General features: G+C 42.0%; 1 protein-coding gene and 1 pseudogene across 19 annotated transcripts in view; one reads left to right on the top strand and one right to left on the bottom strand.

Moving 5' to 3' along the window:
* The window catches only part of MGA (MAX dimerization protein MGA), a 146570-nt gene that overhangs the window by 54698 nt on the left and 82382 nt on the right, over positions 1-9490 (top strand). For 14 of the 19 annotated variants that reach the window (XM_027775809.1, XM_027775812.1, XM_027775815.1 and 11 more), the window contains exon 1: positions 1-68. The exons of 2 other annotated variants lie outside the window; for them this stretch is intronic. The gene's annotated coding sequence lies outside the window, so the exon portion shown is untranslated. Of the gene's footprint in view, positions 93-130; positions 441-4520; positions 4577-9490 lie in introns of those variants that run through there. 3 more of the 19 variants (XM_027775803.1, XM_027775802.1, XM_027775804.1) reach the window with 3 other exon arrangements.
* LOC102471484 (protein LLP homolog pseudogene) lies at positions 5968-6808 on the bottom strand (annotated as a pseudogene).

The following is a 9490-nucleotide window of genomic DNA, read 5'->3' as shown; positions in this document are numbered from 1 at the left end:
AGGAGCGGACACACGGTGTGCGAACCGAACAGAATAACCCGCCCCCAGCGGGATGTGAAGGACTCGGGGTAAGGCCGGCCACGCCCCGCACGGTAACTCTCGGGCCTGGGCGGAGGGCGTCGCTTTAGTAGTGGCCCGATTGGAGTTTTTCGAGAGTTTGAAGCTCTTGTGTATTTGAACGGCGTGAGAAGCGTTCCGTTGAGAAATCTTCGCACGCCCGGGCCGGGCTGGGCCTTGCGCGGGGCCGCCTTTGGCGCGCGCCTGTGGTCCCCCGGACGAGGCTGCGCATGTCACCTCGCGCGCGTTCCCGGCCTCACTTCCGCGTCGCGCGGTAAACTAACTGGGAACATCGACGCCAGAGAGCGGCCACGAGGCGGGCGGGGTGAGAAGCGCCCAAGGCGCGGCTCTGCCCTCGCGTGCGTGGGGTGCCGCACAGCATGGTACGATCCGCGTGACGACTTCTAGCCCGGCGCCTGGCTTTAGGTCGAAAGCTGAGTTTGTCCGCTTTGCATTTTAGGGATCAAGTCTCGGGGTTCCAAAACTCCGAGGGAAACGGTGCCGACGTCGCTTTTCTAAGGCGCTAGGTGCAGCGTTTTGACACCTGTGCAAATGTCTCTTATAGCTTGTAATTTCCGTTCAAATTGTTTGAGGCTTGACTGTGAGTTTAAGAAAGAAGGAGGGCGAGGAAGTGAGTTGTATAGAAGGGGAACTTGGTAAACAAAGGACCGCGGCTCGCAAGTGCAGAAATGAGGGCGGGGAAAACAGGTGGGAAGAGCAGGTGTTATTTTCCTTTTTCCTCTGTGGGACTGCCCTTGACTAGTTCTCTGTTTATAGGGCTTTCCATTTCTGTTAAATGGTTAATAAGGTCTCTGCCCTCCGTGGTGCTTGAGTCTAGGGCATTAATCAATCTCTGAGCACCGGTAACTGAAGTTGAGGACTCTGCAAGAGAATGCAGAAGTTAGGGATTATTTCAGATTGGGTCTCAAGTGGGAAGTGGTAGTGCCTTGCTGTGAGGATTTTTGCCTTGGCTTTCGAACCCTTGGAAAGCCGCCTTTCTCTGACAAGGTGGAAGCGGGGAGGGGTGAAGGCGGTCTAAGGGGTTAGTGACGGCAGAACAACGCGAGGAACCTAAGTACGTTTCTGAGGAAAGCCATCTCGCCCGAGGCTCGCGTCGCCGGAGCAGACACGTGGATCATGAGAAGTCTCAAGCCCACCCACGCGCTGCTCGTGCGTGTTGTAGAGCTGGCCAGGTTTATGCGGCGGAGTCCCTGGTAAACTGCCTGCTCCGCTGTTTTTTAGGCACGACGCCGCCGCTAAGCTGCGGGGAAAGTGCCTGGGGGTGGCGTGACGGCTGCTGGGAAGGGGGCTGGCCCTGGAGTGCTGGGAGGCAGGTTCTGTAGTCTCCACAGTTAGAGAATGTGCCTGTGACTCCAACCAACAGATAGCTGGTTTGGACCGGTGGCACGTGATATGTAGGGACTCCCCTTCCCCGGAAGAGCTTTCCTTGCGGCATTTTTTCACGTGGTGCTTGGCCAGCTGGGCTCTGCGGTTGAAAAAGCGGCGATTGTAGGCCCTTTGTAGTCGAGGGCGACTGCTCCTTCCCAGGACTTCCAAGGGTTTATTGATCCGCCATAGTGTTTGTTCCAGTGGCTGTGTGGGTAGGTTGGGTTCACATCACAGAAAACATAAGCTCAGGACATGATTTCGTTGGCATACTTCCACTCAACTGTAAAAGTTCTTCAAATTCTACTTAACACAAAAACGGGGGACCTGAGAACTAAAGGGTACATTCCTGGCAGTAGAAAATGCTCTTAAAGCCAGCAATAAGAAACGGTGTCTGGAAAAGGAGACAGTACTAAGACAAGTCCAATTGTGTGCCTTAAAACCTACAGTATTTAAGACAGTGTTTTAAAATTTACCCTGTAAGGTTGTGATGATAGAATGCCCAGGATACTGTGTGGTCCTAAGGGGGTGTTTATTAGTAAATAGCAAATACTATTTATTTAATTAATACAATTAAACTAATGACGGTTAAGAACAGTTTCCAAAGGGGTTGATTATTTCACTGAATTTGTCACTATTGGCTGTCATTTTAAGAAACTTTGAAGTATCTGAGCCCAGTGTACATTGGTAAATACAGAAACCCAGTTGAACCTAGTTTTAAAATTTGAGTTTCAAACAATTTGACATGTTCTTGTATTAGGGTTATATTAAGGAACAAATTGACATCTTGGCTAATGTCATCCAGTAATGTAGTTATTATGTTGAAAAGTTGTGGTTGTTTTTAGTAACTTGGGAAACATTTAGATTGTATTTACCAACATTTGAATATTTGCTTTTTTTTTTAAGTTGCCAGGGGGTGTGTGGGGAGCCAGTGTGCACAGCCCCTCTCCCTCAATGGAGCACGGTCATAAAGTAATCCCTTCCCTGTAGGTTCTCTGTTCTGTTGGCATTTGGGCATACATACACTCGTACCTTGTGTGTTTTTCAAGTTACTAAAGCTGAGTTTTGAACCTTACTTGGCCATGTGTGATCCCTTAACCATTGCATTGGCCCTGAATATTTGTTCTTAAAGTGATGGTATTGATTTGGAATAGCCTTTTTTTTTTTTTTTGCATAATACATAAATCATTGAATTAAATAACTACTTGAGTATATTACTATATTTTGTGAGTTGTATGAGAATCATTGCTTTAGTAGTTAAACATTTCCTAGAGAGGCCACTGGTGTAAAGACATTTTAGAATGGGGTCTGAACTTGTAATAATTGATGAAATTTGCCACTTTACTTATCTGAAAATGTTCTTTGTGAAAACGTGCACTCCCGTGTGTTGTGTTGTGGTTATATATGATGTGACATTTCAGCATGTTACTGAGAGTTATTTTCTTCCTGTAACTTATTTTATTGTCTGTTATAGTTATTTAACCTACATAAATGCTTGATGTTGAAGACTGAGCTGAATTTTTTTTGAATGTTATGAGATAGTATGTATATACACACACATATTTATGTACCAAAATTATGGACTTTGTTAAGATTTTTAGAGAGCCAAAGTCAAAGTACATTTAAATTCTTTCTTGAAGTATATTTATTCATGAATAGGCTACCCTTTTCTTTCAAAGTACCTCTTATTTTCACAATTTACTTAAGGTTGTCTTAGACTTACAAGTAAGTAGTCTTTCTGTGTCTAAAACAGTGGACTATATTGAAACTACCCTTTAATTAGAAAATAAAATAACTCTAAAACATAGGCATATACTTAATAGTAAAGTAGAACTGATGGAAGCTCAGATTGATTTGGAATAAGAAATTAGTTCCTGTTCTTAAACCAGTAACTATTATGTCTTAAGATACACTTTTGGGGACCAGCAGTTAGCATAATGGCTATGTCGCTGGACTCCCATGTAGTCGAACACGGTTCGAGTCCCGGACCCAGTTGCTTAAAACTCATGCTGGCGCACGTGTATGCATGCCCAATGGAGGAGAAGGGATTGCGGTGTGGCCATCCCCTCTAGGGGGTGATTTCTTGCCTTCTGTCTATCTGTCTGGCGGGCGCACACACCCTATACCAAAAAAACCTCTCCCCCAAAAAAGAAAAGATACACTTTTGATCATAAATTAGGCACTTTGCTAAACCAATGGAGTATTTTTTTTTTTTTTTTGGAGAGGTTTTTCGCTATAGGGCACGTGCGCTTGCCAGACAGACAGAGAGAGACATAGAGACAGAAAGCGAGAAATTACCCCCCAGGGGGGATGGTCACACTGCAATCCCTTCTCCATTCTCCTCTCAGGATCTTGGGCATGTACGCACACCTGCCCGGCGTGAGTTTTAAGCCACCAGGTCCGGGACGCTAACCGCGGTCGACTATGTGGGAGTCCATTACGCTAACTGCTGGTTCCCACCAATGGAGTATTTTGATTAAGTATTTTTTTTAACCTTATGCAGATGAGAAGTCTGAAAGCTCTTTTTCCTGTCTGTTTTTAGGTTTTAGCCATAGTGTGTGTGAGCCCACTGAAGAAAGACAGAGAGAAAGAGATAGTGAGAAATCACCCCCAGGGAGGATTACTTCACTGCAATCCTTTCTTCATTCTTCTCTCTGGATTGTGCCCTGTGTAAATTTCAAGCTCCTGGGTCTGGGATTCTAACTGAGATTGGCCCTTGGAAGTCTAGTGCCTTAACTGCCTTGCTACCTGCTGGGCTTTTCCCTTTTTTAAAACATTAGATACTGTGTACAAGGTTGAAATAGGATAATCTTGACTTTTTTGCACCTATTTTTTGTTTTTGTTAAGGCAAAAGGAAAGTGCATAATAGTGTAAAATGTACTTCAAGTGCAGTATGTCGTTGTTCACTAAACTGGATTTGACACTTGGTTCCTTGCATTAATTTCGGACTAATATTTAAAAGAAAATGAAAATTCTTTTTTTTGCTATAGGGTGCATGCGTTCACTGGAGAAACAGAGATGGCAAGAAATCAACCCCAGGGAGGATGGCCATGCAGCAGTTCCTTCTCCTTTCTCCTCTCTGCATCTTGGGCATGAACTCACATGCGCCCTGTGGGAGTTTTTAAGTCATCAGGTCTGGGTTAGGGTTAACCCTGACCCCGCAGTTGACTCTGTGGGAGTTGAGTGATTGTAACCATTATCCCATCTACTGGTCCCCAAAAGATAATGATTTTTAAAGCATTAGTTAAATATTTTCAATTCTGACCTTTCTTTTTTTTTAAATTTATTTTATTTTTAAAATTTGCCATAGAATGCATGAACTTGCTGGAGAGGTAGAGAGAGAGGGAAGGAAGGAGGGAAGGTTAGAAAGCAACCTTCAGTGAGATGGCCATGCTGCAGTCTCTTTCTCCATTCTCCTTTTAGGATTTTGGGCACACATGCAAATGTGCTCTGCATGTTTTCCAGGCTGCAAGGTCACGGACTTAAGCTGTTCAGCTGGCCCTGTGGCATACAGCTGCCTTAACCACCATGCCACTGACTGGTCTTCTAAGGTTTTTAATGTATAAAACAATGTTTAAGAAATTTTGAACATTTTAATGTATTTTATTAGGTTTGAGATAAACATTTTTTCATGCTCTTTTTTTACACAAAAATATCTTTTATTCTGAATTACACAAAATCAAAGGCCCAAACATATACCGTTTTATTAAAGTTCCACTGCCAAATGGTATAATTACGTAAGCGCTTTCTTTAAATGAATTCACTCAAATTTACTAGTACATCATTTATCTTTATTGACTATAATTACCAGGTCGTAAGAACAGTTATAACCATATTAATACCTGAAATCATTTTGATGTCTGATAATACCTGAATACTGGTTAGCATCCAGTTAAAATGATCAGTATAGTTTTCATTCATCAAAGAAAATATTTTATTCAAGTTCCTAAAACAAACTTGAATTATGTTCAGTTTGAATTACAGTCATTCAAGGGAGATGAGATCACGGTCGATTGTGCTTGTCAGAAAGACAGAAAGAGACAGAGAGACAGAAAGTGAGAAATCACCCCCCAGCGGGGATGGCCACGCTGCAATTCCTTCTCCTCCATTCTCCTCTTAGGATTTTGGGCATGCACGCACACGCGCCTGGTGTGAGTTTAAACCACTGGGTCCGGGACTCGAACCACAGTTGTCTACATGGGAGTCCAGCAACATAGCCATTATGCTAATTGCTGCCCCCATCATCTTTAAGTATTTTTTTCTTCTTGATAGGTTTTTGCTATAGGGTGCGTGCGCTTGCTGAAAAGACAAGAGACAGACAGAGAGACAGAAAGTGAGAAATCACCCCCCGGGGGATGGCCGTGCCACAATCCCTTCTTCCTTCTCCTCTCGGGATCTTGGGCATGCACGCACATGTGCCCGCGGGAGTTTAAGCCGCCAGGTCTGGGACTCCAGCTGCCGTTGACTACATGGGAGTCTAGCCACATAGCCATTACGCTAACTGCTGGTCTGAAGTTTATGAGTCTACCAGGCCACACCTTTTGCTATCTTCATTGTTTTTGCTTTTTCTCCTTGCATTCTGTTGCTTTGCCTTCAATCTTTTTCTTTGCTCCTGGTTCATCTCTACTGAGTACTGTGCATTGCTGAAGACACTTTTATTTCTCTTAATATCAGTCTCTGTTATCATGTCATCTTTTTCTTTCCTTTTTTTCTTAAAGAATTATTTTTGGGGGGCCAGCAGTTGGCATAATGACTATGTCACTGGACTCCCATTTAGCCAACCATGGTTCGAGTCCTGGACCCAGTAGCTTAAACTCACTCCGGGTGTATGTACATGTGTGCCCAAGATCCCAAGAGGAGAATGGAGGAAAAGGGATTGAGGCATGGCCATCCCTCCTAGGGGGGTGATTTCTCGCTTTCTGTCTGTCTGTCTGTCTCTATCTTTCTGGTGTGTGCACACACCTTATAGCAAAAACCTCTTAAAAATATTTTTTGTTTAATCTTATTCATTGTCATTTAAAAAAAAATTACTTTTAAAATTTTTTTGAAGTTGACCAAAGAGAGACAGAGAGATAGGAGGAAAGTGAGAAAGCAAGCTGTGGGACCTGAACCACGGTCAGCCATGTGGGAGTCCAGCTGCCTTAACCACCACACCACCTGCCAGCCCCCATATCATCTTTTCCATCATTTACTTCACATTGCATTTTCTTCTGGCAGTGTTTGAGAACTACTATAGTAGCAGTCTCTTAAACATCTTTCATTAAAGCATCACTGTCTATGTTGAGAATACTTGCTCCTTTGGGGTATTTTTCCCCCTCTTTTCAGCACAGGTCTTCCTTTTTCACTTACATAAACTTTTAGCCATGTTTTACCAAAACACTCACACATACGCCACAGGATCACGCCATGTACTTGTTTTCTTAAGGCATGTTTAAAATGCACTTTAAAAAAAATACTTGCTCACAGAAAGAATTGATGATTTGTAGCAAGACCCTGAACTTTATGGATAAATAAATACAAGATTACACATTTATATTGTTTGAGTTGTATACTGTTGTAGAGGTTAGTGTTTTTGAGTTTTCTAAGTTTTATTTTATGAAGTCACGTAATTTGTGACTTCTGAGTCTAATTTTGTTTTGCCAATCGCTGACAAGTATTGGCCAAGTGTGTTAGTTTTAGAAAACTATTCAACTTTGTTGGTGAAAGGCACAATGGCAGCTTTTGAAAAGATTCACCCTATATTTTATTTCTTTTAAAAATAAACTGCACATCAGGGGAGAGTCCCCCCCCCCCATTTTCTCTGGATATTAGTGCTTTAGTATTAGGCAGTAGTTTTCTATTTTTATCTCTAGTCATATTGGGAAACAGTAGCGAACCTTTTTGAAGTCTTGATTTTTAAAATAGCTATTATTCTCAGGCTAACATATTTTGTTTCAGAGATTCCTATAAGTTTTTAAGTCGTGTACCCAATCCTGTGGGAAAAGGTGAGACTCAGATCTGTATTTGCTTTAGATCAAAATACTCCTTCCTGAGTAGTAGTGATAAAGCATCTTGCTTACTGTTTGAACACTGTTGTTAGATTGGAAAAGTCATGATGTATTTTTCCATGCAAAAATGTATCATGACTCTCCTGACGACCTAATAGGTGGCCTAGTCTTAGTAGCACATGGTGAACTCTCCTGCTTGGCAAACTGCAGCTGCATGAAGGCCTGGGCTTATTTCCTTGCCCATCCTAAAAAGTGGCATGTACCTATAGTTCCAGCTACTTGGGCTGAAGCAGGAGGAGCGTAACATAGACTCTGTCTAAAAAAACACACACATATACCAGACACACACAACAAATTAGAATATCAGTAGAGTTGAAGCAGTTTGAAATTTCTTTATAACTTTTTATTGAGATTTAATTCACATAGCATACAGTTCATCATTTTAAAGTATACATAAGAAATCCATACCCATTAACAGTTATTCCCAGTTACAGCCCCCCTCCCCTGGCAACCACTAATTTATTCTGTCTCTGTAGGTTTGCTTATCCTGAACATTTTATATAGATTGAATCATACAATATATGTATGTGTTTTGTACATAATGTTATTAAAATGTTACCATTTTTCTTTATAGGCTTCTGCCTATAGAGTGCATTTGCTGGCTTGAGAGAGATAGAAAGTAAGAAATCACTCCCTGCGGGGATAGCCATGGTGCAGTCCCTTCTCCTCCATTCTCCTCTTGGGATTCTGGGGACATATGACATTGCCCAACCTGATTTTCAAGCCACCAGGTCTGGGACTAGAACCATTGTTGACCACTTGGGAGTCCAGTGTGTTAACCACTAAGCCACCTGCTGGTTTCTGGAAGTATTATCTTTTCTCTAACCAGTTTCTATTGATGGTTCCATCTACCTCTAATTTTTTGTTTTATAAATGGGAATGCAAGAGCTAATGTGCACATTATCACAGGTATGTTTAAAATAGTTATGGAAGAACTGTGTTACGAGATATATATTGAGATATATGTATTTGTACTTGGATATTTTCAGAGATTCTATTATTTTATACCTTTGGTATCTGGTTACTAGAATGAGAATGCTGGTTGACATTTTTTTTTTTTTTAAGAGAGATTTTTGCTGTAGGGCATCTACGCTCACTGGAGAGACTGAGATAAAGTGAGAAATTACTCACCAGGTCACAACACCTTCTCCATTCTTTTGGGATTTTGGGCATGCACTCACATGCGCCTGGTGTGATTTTCAAGCCTCTTGTTCTTGGGCTTGAACTGTGGTTGGCCATGTGGGAGTCTAGCACCTGAACTACTATGCCACCTGCTGGTCCTATTGTATACTGTTTCTAATATCATTAGAAAGCTGTGATTTTTGTCTGCCTGAGAAGAAAACACAAGAGTATCTCAGGATGGTTTTAGTTTATATTTCTCTTACTAGGAAACTGCATTTTCACAACTATTTGTAGTTTTCTTTGTTTACAGAGAGATTTTTGCTATATAGTGCTTGTGTGCTCATGGGACAGACAGAAAGTGTGAAATCACCCCCCTGAGGGAATGGCCATGCTACAATCCTTTTTCCTCTCGGTATCTTGGGCACACACACACACACACACCCGACTTGAATTTTAAGCCACTGGGTTTGGGATTTGAACCGTGATCTACTATGTGGTAGCGAAGTAGCCATTACATCATCTGCTGGTCCCACTATTTATTATATCTTTTGGTCATTTTCCTGTTAAGTGTTTGGTGTGGTTGATTTGTAGGGACTCTTTTTATATTAGGGATATTAGTTCTTTATGCTTTAAGTTGTAGATATCTTTTACCAGTTAGTCATTTGCTTTGTAATCTTAATTGGATTTTTTGACAGATTAAAAACACTTACATTAAACATTTATATTGAATTTATTGGGACCGGCCATTAGTAATGGCTGTGTTGCTGGACTCCTATGTAGTCGACCGTGGTTCGAGTCTCTGACCCGGTGGCTTAAACTAATGCCGGGCACATGTGTATGTGTGTCCAAGATTCCAAGAGGAGAAGGGATTGCAGCGT

This window comes from Tupaia chinensis, unplaced genomic scaffold, assembly GCF_000334495.1.
Source record: "Tupaia chinensis unplaced genomic scaffold, TupChi_1.0 Scaffold000605_1, whole genome shotgun sequence".
NCBI lineage: Eukaryota > Metazoa > Chordata > Mammalia > Scandentia > Tupaiidae > Tupaia > Tupaia belangeri.
This window is presented reverse-complemented; position numbering and strand designations above follow the sequence as displayed.